This window comes from Oncorhynchus kisutch, linkage group LG25, assembly GCF_002021735.2.
Source record: "Oncorhynchus kisutch isolate 150728-3 linkage group LG25, Okis_V2, whole genome shotgun sequence".
Taxonomy (NCBI): domain Eukaryota; kingdom Metazoa; phylum Chordata; class Actinopteri; order Salmoniformes; family Salmonidae; genus Oncorhynchus; species Oncorhynchus kisutch.
The window spans coordinates 2,943,409-2,967,756 of NC_034198.2; the positions used below are offsets into that span (position 1 = coordinate 2,943,409).

The 24,348-nt window shown below is 44.3% G+C and overlaps 1 pseudogene; it reads left to right on the forward strand.

The window, feature by feature from the left end:
• The first annotated feature begins 376 nt into the window (after positions 1-376).
• Positions 377-24,348, forward strand: part of LOC109879603 (ankyrin repeat and fibronectin type-III domain-containing protein 1-like) — a 52,236-nt pseudogene continuing 28,264 nt past the window's right edge.

Here is a 24,348-nt window from a genome sequence, read left to right on the forward strand (position 1 = left end):
AGAAGCGTCAAACATGTGGCCCACCAAACATACTGTAGGTAATGTTTGGTGCATTCTTCAAAAGTGTTGGTAACCACAGTGCTAGTGATTCAAAAATAGCAGAAGTACAATAATACTCACCCCATTCCCCCTCTGGTTCCAGTGGCTCAGTGGGTAAGTCCAAGCAACACCGGGCTTATGGATTTGATTCCCTCATGGTCCACAAATACTGAATATACTATAGTTGCCAAAATATACTCTGAGTCACCTTGGATAAAGGTGTCTGCTAAAATACCATACTGATATAATGATTGATACTAATACTCACCAAAAGCCACTTTCGACCCTCCCCTGCATCGATTCACTGCTTTCTCCCCACAGGGATGATTCAGCCAAGATGACCCAGCGAGAGATGCGAAAGCCTAACCCTCTTCCCACCCGGAACAAGTCCACCAGCCTGTCATCCCCGAGCGCTGCCTGCCGCCTCTACAGGAACTTGTCGGGGAGTTTCCTTGCGGGCAACCTGCCTGACCTGGAGGACAGTGTGGTGTCAGGACGGTGTGACAAGGAGCACCTCCGCAAGTCCACCATGGTGAGGGACACAGGCTCAACACACGGTCAATACAGGTTTAAACACAGGTGAGATACAAGCGAGACACAGGCTCAACAGACACAACACAGACTAAACAAAGACACAACACAGGCTCAACACTGACACAACACAGGCTCAACAGACACAACACTGGTTCAACACAGACACAACACTGATTCAAGACATGCTCAACACAGCCCCAAACACCAAAGTCTCATTAAAGGGATATTTCAGGATTTTCTCAATTAGTCAGATGAACTCACGGATACCATTTGTTATATCTCTGCATTCAGTATTCTATAAGTTAGAGTTAGTTTTGCAAGCCAATGCTTACTAGCGTTAGCACAATGACTGAAAGTCTATGGTATATACTAGCATGCTAGCAGTTACCATAGACTTCCAGGCATTGTGCTAACGCTAGTTCAAAAATTCCTTCAAATTGCACACAGATATAAAAATGGAATCCACGAGTTAAAGGGCTTGATTGCCAACATCCTGAAGTATCTCTTTAAACATTTGTTTATGTGTGTTAGTTCCAGAGCAACAAGGTGCTGTTCGAGGCAGTGGAGCACCAGGAGATGGACCTCAACATCCCAAACAGTGAGGGTCTGCTGCCCCTGGACATGGCCGTCATGACCAACACCATACCCATGGAGGTGCTGCTGCTCCACGCCGGAGCCAAGGAAGAACTGGACCTCAACATCCCAAACAGTGAGGGCCTGCTGCCCCTGGACATGGCCGTCATGACCAACACCATACCAATGGAGGTGCTGCAGCTCCACGCCGGAGCCAAGGAAGAACTGGACCTCAACATCCCATAAAGTGAGGGCCTGCTGCCCCTGGACATGGCCGTCATGACCAACACCATACCCATGGAGAGGCTGCTGCTCCACGCCGGAGCCAAGGAAGAGCTGGACCTCAACATCCCAAACAGTGAGGGCCTTCTGCCCCTGGACATGGCCGTCATGACCAACACCATACCCATGGAGAGGCTGCTGCTCCACTCCGGAGCCAAGGAAGAACTGGACCTCAACATCACAAACAGTGAGGGCCTGCTGCCCCTGGACATGGCCGTCATGACCAACACCATACCCATGGAGAGGCTGCTGCTCCACGCCGGAGCCAAGGAAGAACTGGACCTCAACATCCCAAACAGTGAGGGCCTGCTGCCCCTGGACATGGCCGTCATGACCAACACCATACCCATGGAGGTGCTGCTGCTCCACGCCAGAGCCAAGGAAGAACTGGACCTCAACATCCCAAACAGTGAGGGCCTGCTGCCCCTGGACTTGGCCGTCATGACCAACACCATACCCATGGAGGTGCTGCTGCTCCACGCTGGAGCCAAGGAGGAACTGGACCTCAACATCTCAAACAGTGAGGGCCTGCTGCCCCTGGACATGGCCGTCATGACCAACACCATACAAATGGAGGTGCTGCAGCTCCACGCCGGAGCCAAGGAAGAACTGGACCTCAACATCCCAAACAGTGAGGGCCTGCTGCCCCTGGACATGGCCGTCATGACCAACACCATCCCCATGGAGATGCTGCTGCTCCACGCCGGAGCCAAGGAAGAACTGGACCTCAACATCCCAAACAGTGAGGGCCTGCTGCCCCTGGACATGGCCGTCATGACCAACAACATACCCATGGAGAGGCTGCTGCTCCACGCCAGAGCCAAGGAAGAACTGGACCTCAACATCCCAAACAGTGAGGGCCTGCTGCCCCTGGACATGGCCGTCATGACCAACACCATACCCATGGAGAGGCTGCTGCTCCACGCTGGAGCCAAGGAAAGCCACCACTGTGGGTACCTGTTCTGGTTTGCTGGTTGGTTGGCTGACTGGCTATCTGTCTGTCTTTCTGTCTGGCTATGTTTGTTCTGACTGACTGACTTTCTGTCTGTCTGTGTGCCCACTTGCACACCCGCTCCTTAGCTTATAGGATCATAACAGTTGTTTATTGACGAAAATATGGAGCATGTTCCATCATAAACCATAGTATGAGTAGAAGTTGCACTTCTGGTACTGATTTAGGATAAGCTTACCCTACCCAAATCTTAACCTGTAAAACACAAAACTTAATTTTCTCCCCAATTTGTCTAATTGCTGCAACTCCCCAGTGGGCTCGGGAGGCGAAGGTCGAGTCATGCATCCTCTGAAACATGACCCGCCAAACCTGCGCTTCTTAACACCCGCCTGCTTAACCCGGAAGCCAGTCGCACCAATGTGTCGGAGGAAACACTGTTCGACTTGTGATCGAGGTCAGCCTGCAGGCACCCAGCCTGCCACAAGGAGTCGCTAGAGCGCAATGAGCCAAGTAAAGACCCCCCTCAGCCAAACCCTTCCCTAACCTGGACGACGCTGGGCCAATTGTGCCTCGCCCTATGGGACTCCCAATCATGGCCGGTTGTGTTACAACTCGGCATCAAACCCGGGGCTGTAGTGACGCCTCTAGCAATGCGATGCAGTGCCTTAAACTGCTGCGCCACTCGGGAGGCCCACAAAACTGAATTTCGATCAGTGGCTAAAAGTGACTTCATTCTAACTCTGGCAAGCATGGCCATCCTCGTGGCACCTGTACCCGCCACGGCAACCAGAGCAGTTGCCACAGCAACCACAACCAGCAGAACAACCACGCACCAAACAACAGCATGTTCCCACACTACAGAGTATGTCAAAGTTGGCAAAGAGAGAAGAAAGAAAGAAAGAGAGACGAAAAACACAATGGTGCTCAGGGGGTGTTGTTAGTCATCTTGATGCGATATTAGTCATCTTCATAAGGCCGTTCTGCCGCCTGTGATCTAGCAGCCTCCGCCGTCTCACTCTCTGCTAACGATTAGGCCTCACCGAGCTCTCCCAGACTATTTGTGTTTGCACTCCCTTTCCAGAACCTGTCCAGACATTTTATAAAGGTATCACCAAATTGAAAACACTTGAGGGAAAGTGGTGTTTACTGGAGTTCGCTCTTTGATTGCTCTCCGGAGCCCAAATAACACATGAAGAAAAAAGAGAGGAAAATAGAAAGAGAGGGAGAGCGAGATAAAGGTATCTCCCATCAGCCCTAGTCAGGATACAGTGTCAGCGTTTTTATAAGAACCATTGTAATCAAACTCCATCGGAGGAGAATTGAGATCAAAGACAATGCATGGTTTTTGTTGGGCTTTGAAAGGAAGCCATTGATTCTGCTGTAGGATACTTCACAGAGTCTGTATGTGGCTCCCTGAGACAGACAGGGACAGAGATGTCAGAAGAGACATACTGTACAGAGACAAACAGAGGGAGACAGAGACAGGCATAGACTCATAGTGGTCCTGTGTTGCTCAGATGGTACAAGAGAGGGACAAAACACTGAGACATACTGAGACATGCAAAGGGCTGTCATGCACCCCAAAAATCTAAGGGGGCACGAAGTACATGAGGATGGCTGTGGGGGGGGGTTTCTGGAAGATGGAGAATTTAGCATATTTCAAACACATGAAACAGCTTTTTCCTGCAATCTAGAGCCATAATAATTTTGCTTAACTCTATGTAAAAAAAAAATCTTATTTTTCTGCATATCTAAGCATACCTCTCGAGCTGTCTGTATCCTCGATTGGTGGTTCTTTTTTTTTAAAGAAACAAAATCTTATTCTCTGCATTGCTGATCAAATATAGAGAAAAATATAGAGAAAAAGGGAGACGAAAAACACGATGGTGTTCAGGGGGTGTTGTTAGTCATCTTGATGCGATATTAGTCATCTTCATTAGGCCGTTCTGCCGCCTGTGATCTAGCAGCCTCCGAATATTCTAGATTCTGGGCCTGAGAAATAGGCAGTTTCATTTGGGTACATTTTTCATCCAAACATCAAAATACTGCCCCCTACACTCAAGAGGTTAAAGGGTGACTCCGCAGTTAAATGGGCTTTAATTGGGAATTTGCGTTAGTGCCTCTGACAAACAAAGACATTAAAAAGGCTAGAGTGTTATACCAGTGGGTTATGGGAAAACAGGAGGTTTCTTAGAATCAAAGAGTTGTGTGTTTTCAGCACATCTATTGGGTCTCGTTTTCTGAGGGAAGAACAATATGTTGAAGAAATGAAAAAAAAGGATATCTGCACTCTTTATTCCCCCAAAAGTTATAATTTAATTTCAAAGAGCATGGCTGATAAAGTAATGTGTTGATCACCTCGGCGATTCTAGTCTTAATATAAATTACAACTGTTGTTGTGCCCAGCAGTCGTGAGCCTTGAGGGCTGTTCACCTGGCCACATTGGTCCATGAGGCAGAGGAGCGCATGGGGGACCTACAGTCCCAGGTGCGTACCGAGGGCCCCGGGGAGCGGGAGTCGTCGAACCATGAGAGGCAACTCAAAGCCTGCGAGTGGAGGCACCGGCTCTTCAGACGCATGCAGACGGGCTTTGAGCATACCAGTCAGTAGATACACACATGCAGACCCAAAACACACATAGTACACACCCAGGGGCACTACCTTGTGCAACTTAATTGTAAAATATACTGTGTGTGTGTGTGTGTGTGTGTGTGTGCGTGTGTGTGTGTGTGTGTGTGTGTGTGTGTGTGTGTGTGTGTGTGTGTGTGTGTGTATGTATGTGTGTGTCCAGCATTTCCTTGATTTCAAATTTTCTGTTCTTTGATGACATTTTCTGTTCTTTGATGACATTCTGTCTGGGCTGAGCTGATAATGGGTTCCACGTTGTGATGGCTGGGACGAAGCGGGGGTGTGCATGTGTGTGTGTGTGTGTGCATGTAGGTGTGTGTAGTGTGTACTCGCAAGCATGTGTGTTTGTGCGTATGTGTGTGTGTGTGTGTATGTCAGTGGAGGCTCCTCAGAGGAGGAAGGGGAGGACCATCCTCCTCAGTGAATTCATTTAAAAAATAAATATATATATGTATATAAATATATTGACATATCACCAAATTGATGAAAGCATACTTTTTTCCAATGAAGGTCTACAGTAGCCTCAACAGCACTCTGTACCATGGTGTAACCGGAGGACAGCTACCTTCCGTCAATACAAAACCGGAGGCTCATGGTTCCACCCCTTCCATAGACTTACACGGTAATTATGACAACTTCCGGAGAATGTCCTCCAACCTATCAGAGCTCTTGCAGCATGAACTGACATGTTGTCCACCCAATCAAAGGATCAGATAATAAATCTAGTACTGAGTTGTTGACTCAAAAAGAGAGAAAGACAATAGTTGAACAGTTTTTAAAAAAGAAAGAAAGAGAGAGATATTTCATCATTTATCATCATTTATTTTCACTTTCACTTACTTAGCTAGCAAATGCAGCTATCTAGTTTAGCCTACTCAAACACCCTGCTCAAACAAATCAAATCAAATCAAATGTATTTATATAGCCCTTCGTACATCAGCTGATATGTCAAAGTGCTGTACAGAAAACCCGGCCTAAAACCCCAAACAGCAAGCAATGCAGGTGTAGAAGCATGGTGGCTAGGAAAAACTCCCTAGAAAGGCCAAAACCTAGGAAGAAACCTAGAGAGGAACCAGGCTATGTGGGGTGGCCAGTCCTCTTCTAGCTGTGCCGGGTGGAGATTATAACAGAACATGGCCAAGATGTTCAAATGTTCATAAATGACCAGCATGGTCGTATAATAATAAGGCAGAACAGTTGAAACTGGAGCAGCAGCACGGCCAGGTGGACTGGGGACAGCAAGGAGTCATCATGTCAGGTAATCCTGGGGCATGGTCCTAGGGCTCAGGTCCTCCAAGAGAGAGAAAAAAAGAGAGAATTAGAGAGAGCATATGTGGGGTGGCCAGTCCTCTTCTGGCTGTGCCGGGTGGAGATTATAACAGAACATGGCCAAGATGTTCAAATGTTCATAAATGACCAGCATGGTCTTTTAATAATAAGGCAGAACAGTTGAAACTGGAGCAGCAGCACGGCCAGGTGGACTGGGGACAGCAAGGAGTCATCATGTCAGGTAATCCTGGGGCATGGTCCTAGGGCTCAGGTCCTCCGAGAGAGAGAAAGAAAGAGAGAAGGAGAGAATTAGAGAATGCACACTTAGATTCACACAGGACACCGAATAGGACAGGAGAAGTACTCCAGATATAACAAACTGACCCTAGCCCCCCGACACATAAACTACTGCAGCATAAATACTGGAGGCTGAGACAGGAGGGGTCAGGAGACACTGTGGACCCATCCGAGGACACCCCCGGACAGGGCCAAACAGGAAGGATATAACCCCACCCACTTTGCCAAAGCACAGCCCCCACACCACTAGAGGGATATCTTCAACCACCAACTTACCATCCTGAGACAGGGCCGAGTATAGCCCACAAAGATCTCCGCCATGGCACAACCCAAGGGGGGGCGCCAACCCAGACAGGATGACCACATCAGTGAATCAACCCACTCAGGTGACGCACCCCTTCCAGGGACGGCATGAGAGAGCCCCAGTAAGCCAGTGACTCAGCCCCTGTAATAGGGTTAGAGGCAGAGAATCCCAGTGGAAAGAGGGGAACCGGCCAGGCAGAGACAGCAAGGGCGGTTCGTTGCTCAAGAGCCTTTCCGTTCACCTTCCCACTCCTGGGCCAGACTACACTCAATCATATGACCCACTGAAGAGATGAGTCTGCGTCTCTGACATGGGTAGGCAGACCGTTCCATAAAAATGGAGCTCTATAGGAGAAAGCCCTGCCTCCAGCTGTTTGCTTAGAAATTCTAGGGACAATTAGGAGGCCTGCGTCTTGTGACCGTAGCGTACGTGTAGGTATGTACGGCAGGACCAAATCAGAGAGATAGGTAGGAGCAAGCCCATGTAATGCTTTGTAGGTTAGCAGTAAAACCTTGAAATCAGCCCTTGCTTTGACAGGAAGCCAGTGTGGAGAGGCTAGCACTGGAGTAATATGATCATATTTTTTGGTTCTAGTCAGGATTCTAGCAGCCGTATTTAGCACCAACTGAAGTTTATTTAGTGCTTTATCCGGGTAGCCGGAAAGTAGAGCATTGCAGTAGTCTAATCTAGAAGTGACAAAAGCATGGATTAATTTTTCTGCATCATTTTTGGACAGAAAGTTTCTGATTTTTGCAATGTTACGTAGATGGAAAAAAGTCGTCCTTGAAATGGTCTTGATATGTTCTTCAAAAGAGAGATCAGGGTCCAGAGTAATGCCGAGGTCCTTCAGAGTTTTATTTGAGACGACTGTACAACCATTAAGATTAATTGTCAGATTCAACAGAAGATCTCTTTGTTTCTTGGGACCTAGAACAAGCATCTCTGTTTTGTCCGAGTTTAAAAGTAGAAAGTTTGCAGCCATCCACTTCCTTATGTCTGAAACACATGCTTCTAGCAAGGGCAATTTTGGGGCTTCACCATGTTTCATTGAAATGTACAGCTGTGTGTCATCCGCATAGCAGTGAAAGTTAACATTATGTTTTCGAATAACATCCCCAAGAGGTAAAATATATAGTGAAAACAATAGTGGTCCTAAAACGGAACCTTGAGGAACACCGAAATTTACAGTTGATTTGTCAGAGGACAAACCATTCACAGAGACAAACTGATATCTTTCTGACAGATAAGATCTAAACCAGGCCAGAACTTGTCCGTGTAGACCAATTTGGGTTTCCAATCTCTCCAAAAGAATATGGTGATCGATGGTATCAAAAGCAGCACTAAGGTCTAGGAGCACGAGGACAGATGCAGAGCCTCGGTCCGATGCCATTAAAATTTCATTTACCACCTTCACAAGTGCCGTCTCAGTGCTATGATGGGGTCTAAAACCAGACTGAAGCATTTCGTATGCATTGTTTGTCTTCAGGAAGGCAGTAAGTTGCTGCGCAACAACCTTTTCAAAAAATGTTGAGAGGAATGGAAGATTCGATATAGGCCGATAGTTTTTTATATTTTCTGGATCAAGGTTTGGCTTTTTCAAGAGAGGCTTTATTACTGCCACTTTTAGTGAGTTTGGTACACATCCGGTGGATAGAGAGCCGTTTATTATGTTGAACATAGGAGGGCCAAGCACAGGAAGCAGCTCTTTCAGTAGTTTAGTTGGAATAGGGTCCAGTATGCAGCTTGAAGGTTTAGAGGCCATGATTATTTTCATCATTGTGTCAAGAGATATATTACTAAAACACTTGAGCGTCTCTCTTGATCCTAGGTCCTGGGAGAGTTGTGCAGACTCAGGACAACTGAGCTTTGAAGGAATACGCAGATTTAAAGAGGAGTCCGTAATTTGTTTTCTAATAATCATAATCTTTTCCTCAAAGAAGTTCATGAATTTATCACTGCTAAAGTGAAAGTCATCCTCTCTTGGGGAATGCTGCTTTTAGTTAGCTTTGCGACAGTATCAAAAAGGAATTTCGGATTGTTCTTATTTTCCTAAATTAAGTTAGAAAAATAGGATGATCGAGCAGCAGTAAGGGCTCTTCGGTACTGCACGGTAAACAGAGGGATGCTATGTTAGCTAGCTGGCTATGACTATCCAACACAACACTGGAACTCTTCCAAGTCAAGGTAAGTGTTTGGTTTAACTAATTTATTGCCACCAGGGACCACCGGTGTAAGTGCTTACTGACTGTACACTGTAAGTAACGTTACTGCATGATTGTAGCGGGTTTACTAACGCGTTAGTTCTATTAGCTATGTTGACTATGGTGTTAATTTAGCTAATATGGTGACAACAATGTAGGCTGTGAGTAGCGGTTATGATATGGTTTGGCTTGGAAAGTTTATTTTTCACTTGGTCACATACAGCGGATGTGTTGTGCATTGAAGTCCACAAGTGAAGGGAAAAGGTGAGAAGAAAGCGTGTAGATGCAAGAAGGAATGTGGCTGCTATGTTAGTGGACTGTGTTTACGTGTGATCAGGGGTCAATTCTGTTGGACAACGTTTCTTAAACGGAAGCAAAAGGAAGAAAACAGGGATAAACATACCTGAATGTGTCCAGCGGAAACTCTTGTTTGCAACTGTTGGACTAATGATTACATCCTAGATCAGATAGATGCAGCCCAGAGTGTGTGATAGTGAATGTGTCAGTGTCTGACCATGTGTAGGTGTATGTCACCTCACATGTTTTCCTGACATGTGTGCACCTACATTGTAAACTTTCATTCACAGGCTAAGTTGTAGAAACCTCATGATGAGTATAGGAAACATTTTTGTATCATGTAGAAGGCTAAACCTATCGAGGTTACATTGAACTGGGTGAATGGAATATGAATGACAATCATCCAATATGCTGTAATAGAAATAAGGCCATGCTCATGAACATAACCGTCCTCCCTGGTGTATGTATGCATACAGTACATGCGTGTGTGTATGAGTGAGTAGGCCTGTGTGTGTGGGTGTGCTTCTTATATGAGTGTGTGTAGCGTGTCTGTGTTCTCATTTAAAACCTCTTAAGGATTGGACCCTTTGTTTCAATTTTCGCCTAAAATGCCATACCCTGAAGACCTGAAGCAAGGATATGCATATTCGTGATATCATTTGAAAGGAAACACTTTGAAGTTTCTGGAAATGTGAAATTAATGTAGGACAATATAACACATTATATCTGGTAAAAGATAATACAAGAAAAAAAAATCATCATCTTTGAAACGCAATAGAAAGGCCAATATATGATTTATGAATCTAGGTGCAACTTAGATTTTGGCCACTAGATGGCAGCAGTGTATGTGTAAATTAGACTGATCCACTGAAGCATTGTATTTCTGTTCAAAATGTTGTATCAAGACTGCCCAAATGTGCCTAATTGGTTTATTAATACATTTGCAAGATCATAACTGTGCACTCTAACAATAGCATATTATTTCACTGTGATAGCTACTGTAAATTGCACAGTGCAGTTAGATTAACAAGAATATAAACTTCCTGCCCATATCTGATATGTCTATGTCCTGGGAAATTTCTTGTTAGTTACAACCTCATGCTAACCACATTAGCCTACGCTAGCTCAACAGTCCCACTGATATTCCTTTTGGGTTCTGAGCGCCATTCTCAGATTATGCTTTTTCCGTACAGTTTTTTAAAATCTGACACAGCAGTTTCATTAAGGAGAAGTCTATCTTTAATTCTGTGAATAACACTTTTATCTTTTATCAATGTTTATTATGAGTATTTCTGCAAAATCACTGATGTTTTGGAATTAAAACATTACTGCACGTAAGGCGCCAATGTAAACTGAGATTTGTTTATATAAATAGGCACATTATTGAACAGAACATACATGTATTGTGTAACATGATGTCCTATGAGTGTCATCTGATGAAGATCATCAACATTTGATCTATATTTCTGCTTTTTGTGACTCCTATTTTGGCTGGAAAAATGGCTGTGTTTTTTCGACTTGGCTATGACCGAACATAATCATATGTGCTGCTTTTGCTGTAAAGCATTTTTGAAATTGGACACGATGGGTAGATTAACAAGATGTTTATCTTTCATTTGCTGTATTGGACTTGTTAATGTGTGAAAGTTACATATTTCTGAAAAAAAAAAAAAAAATCACGCACTGCCTTTTCAACGGAATGTTATCGAGCATGCGCTATAAAGGTTAATGCAACCGCTGTGTCAGATTTCGAAAAAACTTTAAGGAAAAAGCAAACCATGCAATAATCTGAGACGGCGGTCAGAAAACAAATACAATTATCCGCCATGTTGGAGTCAACAGAAATCAGAAATCACATTATAAATATTCCCTTAACTTTGACGATCTTCATCAGAATGCACTCCCAGGAATCCTAGTTCCACAATAAATGCTTGATTTGTTCGATAATGTCCATTATTTATGTTCAAGTAGCTACTTTTGTTAGCGCGCTTAGTACACAAATCCAAACACTCGTGCAGGTCCATACGAATGTCGGACGAAAACTTCAAAAAGTTATATTACAGGTCAAAGAAACTTGTCAAACTAAGTATAGAATCAATCTTTGTGATGTTGTTATCATGAATCTTCAATGAAGTTCCAACCGGAGAATTCCTAGGACTGTAGAGAAGCCATGGAACGCTGATCGCTATCATGTGAAATGCGCATGACAAGGACCTGGCTCTCTGCCAGACCACTGACTCAAAGAGCTCCCATCCGGCTCCACAACACAGTAGAAGCCTCATTCGAGTTTCTAAAGACGGTTGACATCTAGTGGAAGCCCTAGGAAGTGCAACTTCATCCATATCCCAAGGTGTATTCAATAGGGGCTGGGTTGAAAATCGACCAACCTCAGATTTCCCTCTTCCTGTTTGGATTTCATCTCAGGTTTCTGCCTGCCATATGAGTTCTGACCAAATTTCAAAATTGCATCTCGTTTATTCTACTATTCTACCTCGCAACGGAAAGTTTAGTTTATTCCCTATGCACAAATGTAACTGTGAGTGTGCGTATTTGCATTCGCATTCACATGCGTGTGTGAATGCGTGTGCATGTGTGCTCCACAGTGAGGTAGAGCAGTTCCCCTTCCCACAGTCCTCTGTTGGGTGAGACGCTAGTAGAGGACACCAGTCTACTGCAGTGCAACATTACTGACCTCACACCTGTGAGTATACTCAAACATCAGAGTCATGTTCGCCCAGTAGGGCACACTGTACCAAAACGTTTTGCAATGGAAAAACTCAATTCCGTGGCAGAAATTCTATGCTCTTATTGGACAAGTTTAGATGACACCTACCCGTTTTACTCTGTTTTCTACCCACTGAACTCAACCCAAGGCTATTCCAAAGCACTGATGTTGTTTCCCCCCAGCTACCAGAGAATAGCCCTCCTGCATAAACTTCCACCATACCGTTCTTCATTATTAAAACCTGTTACGGCAGACATTCTGCTAGCGGAACATCGACAACATCCGGTGAAATTGCAGAGCACAAAATTCAAATCAAATTATTAGAAATGTTTAACTTTCATAAAATCACAAGTGCAATACATCAAAAATAAAGCTTAACTTCTTGTTAATCCAGCCACCAGATTTCAAAAAGGCTTTACGGCAAAAGCAAACCATGTGATTATCTGAGGACAGCGCCCCATCATACAAATGCATGACAAACATATTTCAACCAGGGAGGTGCGACACGAAAGTCAGAAATAGCGATACAAAAAATGCCTTACCTTTGATGATCTTCTTCTGTTGGGCACTCCAAAAGGTCCCAGTTACATTACAAATGGTCCTTTTGTTCGATAAAGGCCTTATTATATATCCATAAAAACTCAGTTTAGCTGGCGCGCTTCAGTCAATAATCCACTCAGTTTCCCTCCATTAAAATGCATACAAAATGAATCCCAAACGTTACTAATAAACTTCTCCAAACAAGTCAAACAACGTTTAAAATAAATGATAAAATAGAAGACGGAGAATTGTTATTGTCTTTACTGGAGATAAACAAGAAAGAACGCTCTTTCCTCCATGAGCTTGGAAACACTACAGCCAAAATGGGAGCCACCTAGAAAAACTACAATTTCTGGGTCATTTTTCCAAAAAACACGCTGAAACTCTTTCTAAAGACTGTTGACATCTAGTGGAAGCCCTGCAATTTGGAAGGACTTGGGCTTATAATTATAGTACTAGCCATTGAAAATAGTGTAAACTGGAAATATTTTGGGGGCGGATAGTTTGTCCTCGGGGTTTCGCCTGCCATATCAGTTCTGCTATACTCACAGACATAGAAACTTTAGAGTGTTTTCTATCCAAATCTACCAATTATATGCATATCCTAGCTTCTGGGCCTGAGTAACAGGCAGTTTACTTTGGGCATGCTTTTCATCCGGACTTGAAAATATTGCCTCCTAGCCCAAAGAGGGCGAGATACCAGACCCAGTCCCATGGGATGGCTAACTGTGGAGATCCAATCGATCACCCCTGAGTTAGGTAAATATGCTTTTAGATATTTGTACCTTACTTGTGGAATAATCTCCAAGGCTCTCTAAAATTGGATGAATTGGTGCCTCTTTGGCAATTGATTGAGGATCTTTTTACTGAAGAATGTGTTTGTTTTCTATGATTGTGTTTTGTTTTCGTGTATTGATGTGAATATTGATGTGTATAGTGATGTGTATAGTGTATATTAATGTGTATTAAATGTGTATACAGGGCTCATCTATAAAACAGATATTGGTCTCTAGGCATGACTCCCTGTCAAAATAAAGGTCAAATTAAATAAATAAACTTATTCTATCAACATGTACAAGCTAAAATACCACCCCTGCAGGATTAACTGACTCAACTAGGCCCTCTCTACCCAATGGAAGTTCCGTTATCTCTTGACCCTAATCCCTACAGATCTGATAGATGCCGCTCTGCCTTACTACTGAGCTAGTATACAGCTAGGGACTGTCCCTCAAACTCAACAGTACGAGCCTTGCGGTAGAGTGGGCTATCTCCGAAGTGCCTATGATCCTTTACCCTGCAACCCGGCACCTCTTCAGGATCATCCAGGCCAGAGCTTCAACTTTAGAACACTATGAGAGGCTCTCTCCCGGCTTAGCCCAGAATCTCTCCTCCTACTACTCCTACCAATGCACTCAGTACCTATAGTTGGGTCTCAGGTTAGGTTCCTTTATACCAGCCACTTGAGTCTCTGATAGACTATCTAACCAGATGCTATGAAAATCCTCAATCAATCAAGTCTATTCTGGGAAAACCTAGAGTAACATAACATGTACTTGTATGACTCTTTGATGACACAGGTTTTCAGAACAATAAAGCAAGTTTATTCAGAATTCCAGAAACATGCATAAAAAAATCCCAGATCAATCAATCAATCACAAATCAACATCACAAATCTAATGATATGCAAAAAATGTACAGTAAATTAAATTGATAGACCACCTTCAGAGCCCTTACCTAAACACCTGTTGGGCCGCGCCAATAAAATGTTAGTTTCAATATTTAATAACAAGAAAAATGGTTTCTTACCTTTTACAACACTATAAACAGTTTTTTGGCTCCCCCCTCAGGACGTTCAGTCCCTCAAATGGCGTCTAAACCTCTAACAACTACTTTACCAAACCTCTATGAATGAGATAACCTTAAGGATGTCATGGTTCCACCTGTCACCAGAGGGCGGCAGAGACAGTCCTAGAGGCATCACCAACAAACTAACATGGTCCAAGCACACCAAGACAGTCGTGAATAGGGCACGACAAAACCTATTCCCCCTCAGGAAAATATTTGTCATGGGTCCTCAGATCATCAAAAGGTTCTACAGCTGCACCATCGAGAGCATCCTGACTGGTTGCATCACTGCCTGGTATGGCAACTGCTCGGCCTCCAACCGCAAGGCACTACAGAGGGTAGTGCGAATGGCCCAGTACATCTCTGGGGCCAAGCTTCCTGCCATCCAGGACCGACAGAGGAAGGCCCTAAAAATTGTCAAAGACTCCAGCCACCCTATTCATAGACTGTTCTCTCTGCTACCGCACGGCAAGCGGTACCGGAGTGCCAAGTCTAGGTCCAAGAGGCTTCTAAACAGCTTCTACCCTCAAGCCATAAGACTCGTGAACATCTAGTCAAATGGCTACCCAGACTATTTGCATTGCCCCACCCCCTCTTTACACCCCTGCTACTCTCTGTTGTTATCATCTATGCACATTAGTAGTCACTTTAATAACTCTACCTACATACTACCTCAACTAAACGGTGCCCACGCACATTAACTCTGTATCGGCACCCCCCTTGTATATAATCTCGCTATTGTTATTTTACTGCTGCTCTTTAATTACTTGTTACTTTTATCTCTTATACTTATCCATATTTTTTTGAAACTGCATTGTTGTTTAGGGGCTCGTAAGTAAACATTTCACTGTAAGGTATTCATTTCACTGTAAGCACTACACCTGTTGTATTAGTTTTCGAGACTGAGTGTTTGTTGTTTTTTCGAATGTACTGTGATCCTTCCGTTACCGTTTCTCAGTAAAGTATTATGTTTATCCTTAACCACAGATTCCTCGCCTGTCTCTTCTCTGCACCTGGGTCCAACCTTACCACGTCACAAAGGATTCCTCCTACAATTTTACTTTAACTGAGTATAATACAAATCTAAATATAAGTGCAATAAAAATCTAAAGATATCTGAAGTTTAAAAGCCACAGCAAAAATATTTTTCCAGCAGTCGACAGGTTCTTCTTTCTCAAGGAGAGTGCTCCTCTCCAAAAACCATAGCTCTTTTATACCCTCCATTCTATTTTCTGCTAGACCAACGTGACTGACACCTGCTCCGATGACGCATTCAGTGGTTAACACTTAATGCGGACATCGCTCCTTTCCTCGCCTAGGCAGGACGCTCGCCTACACAGGATGCCCGCCTTGATAGGATGTGTCTTCTTGGCAGCTCTGACCAGGGAACTTCATTATTAATGTACTTTATTAACCTTAACTTTTAAAACATACATTTTTTAACATTATCGTTCCCCACTTAGCTCCATTACAATCCCCCTCTAACCTAACTTACTACCTCTTAGATATCCAACAATTTAAACATCCCATCATTACAACATTTCAGCATTATAACCTTTCATTATCAACCTCCTACAGGCCCTAACAAACCTTGTCTATATCCATCATACTTTATTGCAAAAAACATTAGAACAGTGTTAACCATTTTACTGCATTACTTTTCTCTCTCAATGTTCTTCCTTCTTTGTGCTCTCTGTGTGTGTTTGAAAGTGAAACTTCTTCATGAGTGTGTGTGTGGGTGTATGCAAATGTGTCTCTAAAATGTCACAGAGAACTAGGCCTTAGCCTACTACTCTTGACAAATAAATAACTTTGTTTCCAGAAAATCTTACATCCAAGTTCAATGCCTCAGTCAGAGAGGCGGAACACACTGACACGCTCACACATATGTACACACAGGCCCATCACATCAGAGAGAAGCCCAATCAGAATGTCAAAAAGTCACAATGTCTCAGTCAATACTTTCCGAATGCACTGAGTATACAAACATTAAGGACACCTGCTCTTTCTATGACAGACTGACCATATGAATCCAGGTTAAAGCTATGATCCCTTATTGGTTTCACTTGTTAAATCTTAAATCCTAAAAATTCTACAGCTGCACCATCGAGAGCATCCTGATGGATTGCATCACCGCCTGGTATGGCAACTGCTCGACATCTGACCATAAGGAGCTACAGAGGGTAGTGCGTATGGCCCAGTACATCACTGGGGAAGATCTGTCTGCCATCCAGGACCTATATACTAGGCGGTGTCAGAGGAAAGACCAACAAAAGTTTCAAAGAGTCCATTCACCTAAGTCATAGACTGCTCTCTCTGCTACCGTATTTCTTGTATTTATTTAACATTTATTTAACCAGGTAGGCCATTTGAGAACAAGTTCTCATTTACAACTGCAACCTGGCCAAGACAAAGCAAAGCAGTGCGACACAAACAACACAGAGTTACACATGGAATAAACAAATGTACAGTCAATAACACAATAGAACAGATATAAATCTATATATACAGTTTGTGTGAGATCATCCTCTACTGACGGAATAAGGTCAAAATATTTCCAGGATACCCGGGCCAGGTCGATTAGAAAGGCCTGCTTGCTGAAGAGTTTTAGGGAGCGTTTGACAGTGATGAGGGGTGGTCGTTTGACCGCTGACCCATAATGGATGCAGGCAATGAGGCAGTGATCGCTGAGATCCTGGTTGAAGACAGCAGAAGTGTATTCAGAGGGCAGGTTGGGTAGGATGATAACTATGAGTGTGCCCATGTTTATGGATTTAGGGTTGTACCTGGTAGGTTCCTTGAAGATTTGTGTGAGATTGAGGGCATCTAGCTTAGATTGTAGGACAGCGGGGTGTTAAGCACTAAATAAACTTCAGTTAGTGCTAAATACGGCTGCTAGAACCCAACAATTTGATCATATTACTCCAGTGCTAGCCTCCCTACACTGGCTTCCTGTCAAGGCAAGGGCTGATTTGAAGGTTTTACTGCTAACCTACAAAGCATTACATGGGCTTGCTCCTACCTTATCTCTCTGATTTGGTCCTGCCGTACATGGGCTTTCTCCTATAGAGCTCCATTTTTATGGAATGGTCTGCCTACCCATGTAAGAGAAGCAAACTCGGTCTCAACCTTTAAGTCTTTACTGAAGACTCATCTCTTCAGTGGGTCATATGATTGAGTGTAGTCTGGCCCAGGAGTGGGAAGGTGAATGGAAAGGCTCTGGAGCAACGAACCGCCCTTGCTGTCTCTGCCTGGCCGGTTCCCCTCTTTCCACTGGGATTCTCTGCCTCTAACCCTATTACAGGGGCTGAGTCACTGGCTTACTGGGGCTCTTTCATACCGTCCCTGGGAGGCGTGCGTCACTTGAGTGGGTTGAGTCACTGATGTGATCTTCCTGTCTGGGTTGGCGCCCCCCCTTGGGTTGTGCCGTGGCGGAGATCTTTGTGGGCTATACTCGGGCTTGTCTCAGGATGGTAAGTTGGTGGTTGAAGATATCCCTTTAGTGGTGTGGGGGCTGTGCTTTGGCAAAGTGGGTGGGGTTATATCCTTCTTGTTTGGCCCTGTCCGGGGGTGTCCTCGGATGGGTCCACAGTGTCTCCTGACCCCTCCTGTCTCAGCCTCCAGTATTTATGCTGCGGTAGTTCATGTGTCGGGGGGCTAGGGTCAGTTTGTTATATCTGGAGTACTTCTCCTGTCCTATTCGGTGTCCTGTGTGAATTTAAGTGTGCTCTCTCTAATTCTCTCTTTCTCTCTTTCTTTCTCTCTCTCAGAGGACCTGAGACCTAGGACCATGCCTCAGGACTACCTGACATGATGACTCCTTGCTGTCCCCAGTCCACCTGGCTGTGCTGCTGCTCCAGTTTCAACTGTTCTGCCTTATTATTATTGGACCATGCTGGTCATTTATGAACATTTGAACATCTTGGCCATGTTCTGTTATAATCTCCACCCGGCACAGCCAGAAGAGGACTGGCCACCCCACATAGCCGGGTTCCTCTCTAGGTTTCTTCCTAGGTTTTGGCCTTTCTAGGGAGTTTTTCCTATCCACCGTGCTTCTACACCTGCATTGCTTGCTGTTTGGGGTTTTAGGCTGGGTTTCTGTACAGCACTTTGAGATATCAGCTGATGTACGAAGGGCTATATAAATAAATTTGATTTGATTTGATTTAAGCATATCACAGTTTAGGCCACCTAACAGTACAAACTCTGAAGCTAAACGGGGGGCAATTCATTCACATATGGTGTCCAGGGCACAGCTGGGGTCTGAGCGGAGTCTATAACAAGCGGCAACAGTGAGAGACTTATTTCTGGAAAGGTGTATTTTTAAAAGAAGAAGCTTGAACTGTTTGGGCACAGATATGGATAGTAGGACAGAACTCTGCAGGCTATCTCTGGAATAGATTGCAACTCTACCCCTTTTGGCAGTTCTATCTTGGAGGAAAATGTTGTAGTTGGCGATGGAAATTTCAGAATTTTTGGTGGCCTTCCTAAGCCAGGATTCAGACACGGCTAGGACATCAGGATGCTAAAGCACTGAATAAAACAAACTTAGGGAGGAGGCTTCTGATGTTAACATGCATGGAAGTCAACACATGATAGCGCCTGGGGAACAGGAGTGGAACTGGGGGCTACATGGCCTGGGCTAACCTCTACATCACCAGAGGAACAGAGGAGGAGTAGGACAAGGGTACGGCTAAAGGCTATAAGAACTGGTCGTCTAGTATGTTTGGAACAGAGAATAAAAGGAGCAGATTTCTGGGCATGGTAGAATAGATTCAGGGCACAATGTACAGACAATTGCATGGTAGGATGAGAGTACAGTGGAGGTAAACCTAGGCGTTAAGTGAAGATGAGAAAGGTTTCGTCTTTGGAGGCACCAGTTAAGCCATGTGAGGTCTCCGCATGTGTGTGGGGTGGGACAAAAGAGCTATCTAAGGCATTTTGAGCAGGAATGAGGCTCTAATGTGAAATAAAACAATAAGAACTAGCCAAGACACCAGTAGACAAGTCATATTGACATTAGAGTGAGGCATACAGCAATCACAGGTGTTGATCAGGAGAGCTAAGACAACAGCGGGTACATGGCGATGAATGGGCAGAGCGGATCAGTTAGATACATACAGGACCTGAGTTCGAGGCTGGGGCCGACAGGTAAACAAAATGAGGTACCATGCTGTTGAAACAGTCCAGGGGGCATCAGCTGTGTAACCGAGTGATCATAGGGTCAAAAGAGCAGCAATAGGTGAGTCAGGGTGCCGTTCTGTAGTCATTACTACGCTAGGCGAGCAGGGGACACAGCGTTCAGAAAAGCTAGCGGGTCGGGGCTAGTAGATGTTTCTTCGCCGACATCGTAACAGAATAGCCTGTTGTATTGAGCGATCACGTCGGCAGTCCAGTCGTGATGGATCTGCGGGGCTCCGTGTCGACAATAAAGGGTCCAAGCCTCTTTATTGGCAAGCGGTACCGGAGGGCCAAGTCTAGGACCAAAAGGCTCCTTAACAGCTTCTATCCCCATAACAATTAATCAAATGGCCACTATTTACATTGACACAGTTTTACACTGTTGCTCCTTGCTGTTTATTATCTATGCATAGTCACTTTACCCCTACTTACATGTCCAAATTGCCTCGACTAACCTGTACCCCTGCACTTTAACTCAGTACCAGCACCCTCTGTATATACCCTCATTATTTAAATTTTATTGTGTTACTTTTTATTATTGGTTACTTTAGTTTAATTTGTAAATATTTTCTTAACTCTTTCTTGAACTGCATTGTTGGTTAAGGGCTTGTAAGTAAGCATTTCTCGGTAAGGTCTGTTAAAGTGGGATTTGATTGAATTTGATTTGTAGAGGGAGGAGATTTAAGCCTTGAGACAATTGAGACATGGGATTGTGTATGGGTGCCATTCAGAAGTTGAATGGGCAAGGCAAACTATTTACGTGCCTTTGAACTGGGTATGGTAGTATGTGCCAGATGCACTGGTTTGTGTGAATAACTGAAAAGCTGCTGAGATTTCATGCTCAACAAGTGTCAAGAAAAGGGCATCCAGCCAAGTGGACACAACTGTGGGAAGCATTGTTAGTCAACATAGGCCAGCATCCCTGTGGAACGCTTTCGACGCATTGTAGAGTCTATGAGGGCAAATGGTGGGGCGCAACTCAATATGAAGAAGGTGTCCTTAATGTTTTGTATACTCAATGTATATTTCTTTCCAGAGTCTGACATTGCTCATTCCGATAATTCTTAATATTCTTTCTTTCTACTTTGTGGATTTTCTTTGTATTGGTTTGTATTGCTAGGTATTATTACCGCTGTTACCTGTTTGTGTACCGCTGTTGGAGCTAGAAACACAAGCATTTTACTGCACCTGTGATAACATCTGAAAATAAACTCGGCAAAAAAAGAAACGTCCCTTTTTCAGGACCCTGAGGCAATTAAGGTCACAGTTATGAAAACTTTGAACACTAAAGAGGTATTTCTACTCACTCTAAAGAACACCAAAAGAAAGATGCCCAGGGTCCTTAGGAATGCTGCAAGCAGGCATGAGGACTACAGATGTGGCCAGGGCAATAAATTGCAATGTCCGTACTGTGAGACACCTAAGAAAGCGCTACAGGGAGACAGGACGGACAGCTGATCGTCCTTGCAGTGGCAGACCACGTGTAACAACACCTGCACAAGATCAGTACATCCGAACATCACACCTGTGGGACAGATACAGGATGGCAACAACAAGTTACACCAGGAACACACAATCCCTCCATCAGTGCTCAGACTGTCTGCAATAGGCTGAGAGAGGCTGGACTGAGGGCTTGTAGCCTGTTGTAAGACAGATCCTCACCAGATATCACCGGAACAAACCTACAGTCGCTGGACCAGACAGGACTGGCAAAAAGTGCTCTTCACTGACGAGTTGCGGTTTTGTCTCACCAGGGGTGATGGTCGGATTCGCGTTTGTCGTCGAAGGAATGAGCGTTACACCGAGGCCTGTACTCTGGAGCCGGATGGATTTGGAGGTGGAGGGTCCGTCATGGTCTGGGGCGATGTGTCACAGCATCATCGGACTGAGCTTGTTGTCATTGCAGACAATCTCAACACTGTGCGTTACAGGGAAGACATCCTCCTCCCTCATGTGGTACCCTTCCTTCAGGCTAATCCTGACATGACCCTCCAGCATGACAATGCCACCAACCATACTACTCGTTCTGTGCGTGATTTCCCGCAAGACAGGAATGTCAGTGTTCTGCAACGGCCAGCGAAGAGCCCGGATCTCAATCCCATTGAGCACGTCCGGGACCTGTTGGATCAGAGGGTGAGGGCCATTCCCCCAGAAATGTCCAGGAACTTGCAGGTGCCTTGGTGGGAGAGTGGGGTAAGATCTCACAGCAAGAACTGGCAAATCTGGTGCAGTCCATGAGGAGGAGATGCACTGCAGTGCTTAATGTAGTAATGCAGCTGGTGGCCACACCAGATACTGACTGTTACTTTGGATTTTGACCCCTCCTTTGTTCAGGGACACATTATTCCATTTCTGTTAGTCATATGTATGTAGAACCTGTTCAGTGTATGTCTCAGTTGTTGAATCTTGTAATGTTCATACAAATATTTACACATGTTAAGTTTGCTGAAAGTAAACACATTTGACAGTGCTAAGTTTATGTGTAGGTGACTAATAAACTTTGATTTAGTGATTGATTTGATATATATATATATAGTGATTGATTTGATATATACATAATTAAAGAGCAGCTTGTTATCCCCCCTAATACACAACCTGATTTTAGACAGACGCCCCCCCCCCCCAACATTATTGTGCAGGAGAAATCCCCTAGTGTCTATAGGTCCTATAAGCCCTGTCACCATGAGAAACACTCTTTTAACACCACTTCGATACAGAAGTTACTTTTTCGTAGCAGGTTAGGAGATTTTACACAGCAGGTTAGGAGAATTAATGCAGCAGGTTAGGATATTTAGGTTAAGGTTAGGAAAAGGATCAGGGTTAGCGAAAAAGAGGGTTAGCGAAAAAGAGGAACTCGAAGCAGTCTTCTAGTCCGACTTAGGAGGCGCTCACACCACCTGAGTATATTACTTACTAATGTTCAGTCTGTGGATAAAAAAGTTGATGAGATCAGGGCAAGGGTTTCTTTCCAGAGAGACATCAGGGATTGTAACATACTGTTTCACGGAAACATGGCTCTATCGGGATATACTGTCGGAGTCGGTCCAGCCATCTGGGTTCTCAGATCATCACGCCGACAGGAATAAACATCTCTCCGGGAAGAAGAAGGGAGGTGGTGTATGTTTCATGATGAACAACACATGGTGTATTTGTAATAACATACAGGAACTCAAGTCCTTTTGTTCAACCAACCTAAAATACCTCACAATCAAATGCCGACCGTATTATCTCCCAATAGAATTCTCTTCGGTTATTGTCACAGCCACATATTTCCCCCCTCAAACCGATACCATGACGGTTTGAGGAGGAACTTCACTGGACTTTATGCAAACTGAAAACCATATATCCCGAGGCTGTATTTATTTTATTTGTGGATTGTAAACAAAGCAATTTTGAGGAAAAGGCTCAATTCCATCAGCATATTGACTGTAGTACTCACGTTAGAAAAACACTCAACCATTGTTATTCCAACTTCATGCAAGACCCTCCCACACCCTCCTTTCGGCAAAACAACAACTGAAAGCAGGAACCACCGTATTTAACCATGGCAAGGTGACTGGGAATATGGCAGAATACAAACAGAATAGTGATTCACTCCGCAAGGCAATCAAACAGGCAAAACGTCAGTATAGAGACAAAGTGGAGTTGCAATTCAATGACGTATATGGCAGGGTCTACAGACAATCACGGACTACAAAAAACCATCCACGTCGCAGACACCAACGTCTTGCTTCCGGAGAAGCTAAACACGATCTTTGCCCACTTAGAGGATAACACAGTGCCACCGACACAGCCAAGGAGTGTGAGCTCTCCTTCCCCATGTCCGATGTGAGTAAGACATTTAAACGTGTTAACCCTCGCAAGGCTGCCAGCCCAGACGGCATCCCTAGCCATGTCCTCAGAGCATGCGCAGACCAGCTGGCTTCATTAAATAGTACCCGCAAAACATCAGTCTCAATGTCAACAGTGAAGAGGTGACTCCGGGATGCTGTCCCTCTAGCAGAGTTGCAAAGAAAAAGCTATATTTTAGACCAGCCAACAAAAAGAAAAGAGTAAGATGGGAAAAAGAACACAGACACTGGACAGAGGAACTCTGTTTGGAAGGCCAGTATCCCGGGTGTTGCCTCTTCACTATTGGCTTTGAGACTGGTGTTTTATGTGTACTATTTAATGAAGCGAAGTTGAGGACTTGTGAGGTGTCTGTTTCTCAAACTAGACACTTTAATGTACTTCCATTCTGGTTAGGGCCAGTTCGCTCTGTTCTGTGAAGGGAGTAGTACACAGCGTTGTACGAGATCTTCAGTTTCTTGGCGATTTCTCGCATGGGATAGCCTTCATTTCTCAGAATAAGAATAGACTGACAAGTTTCAGAAGAAAGTTCTCTGTTTCTGGCCATTTCGAGCCTGTAATCAAATCCACAAATGCTGATGCTCCAGATACTCAACTAGTCTAAAGAAGGCCAGTTTTATTGTTTCTTTAAAGAGAACAACAGTTTTCAGCTGTGCTAACATAATTGCAAAATGGTTTTCTAATGATCAATTAGCCTTTTAAGATGATAAACGTGGATTACCTAACACAGGAGTGACGGTTGCTGATAATGGCCCTCTGTACGCCCATGTCAATATTCCATAAAAAATCAGCCGCTTCCAGCTACAGTAGTCATTTCCTACATTGTCTACAC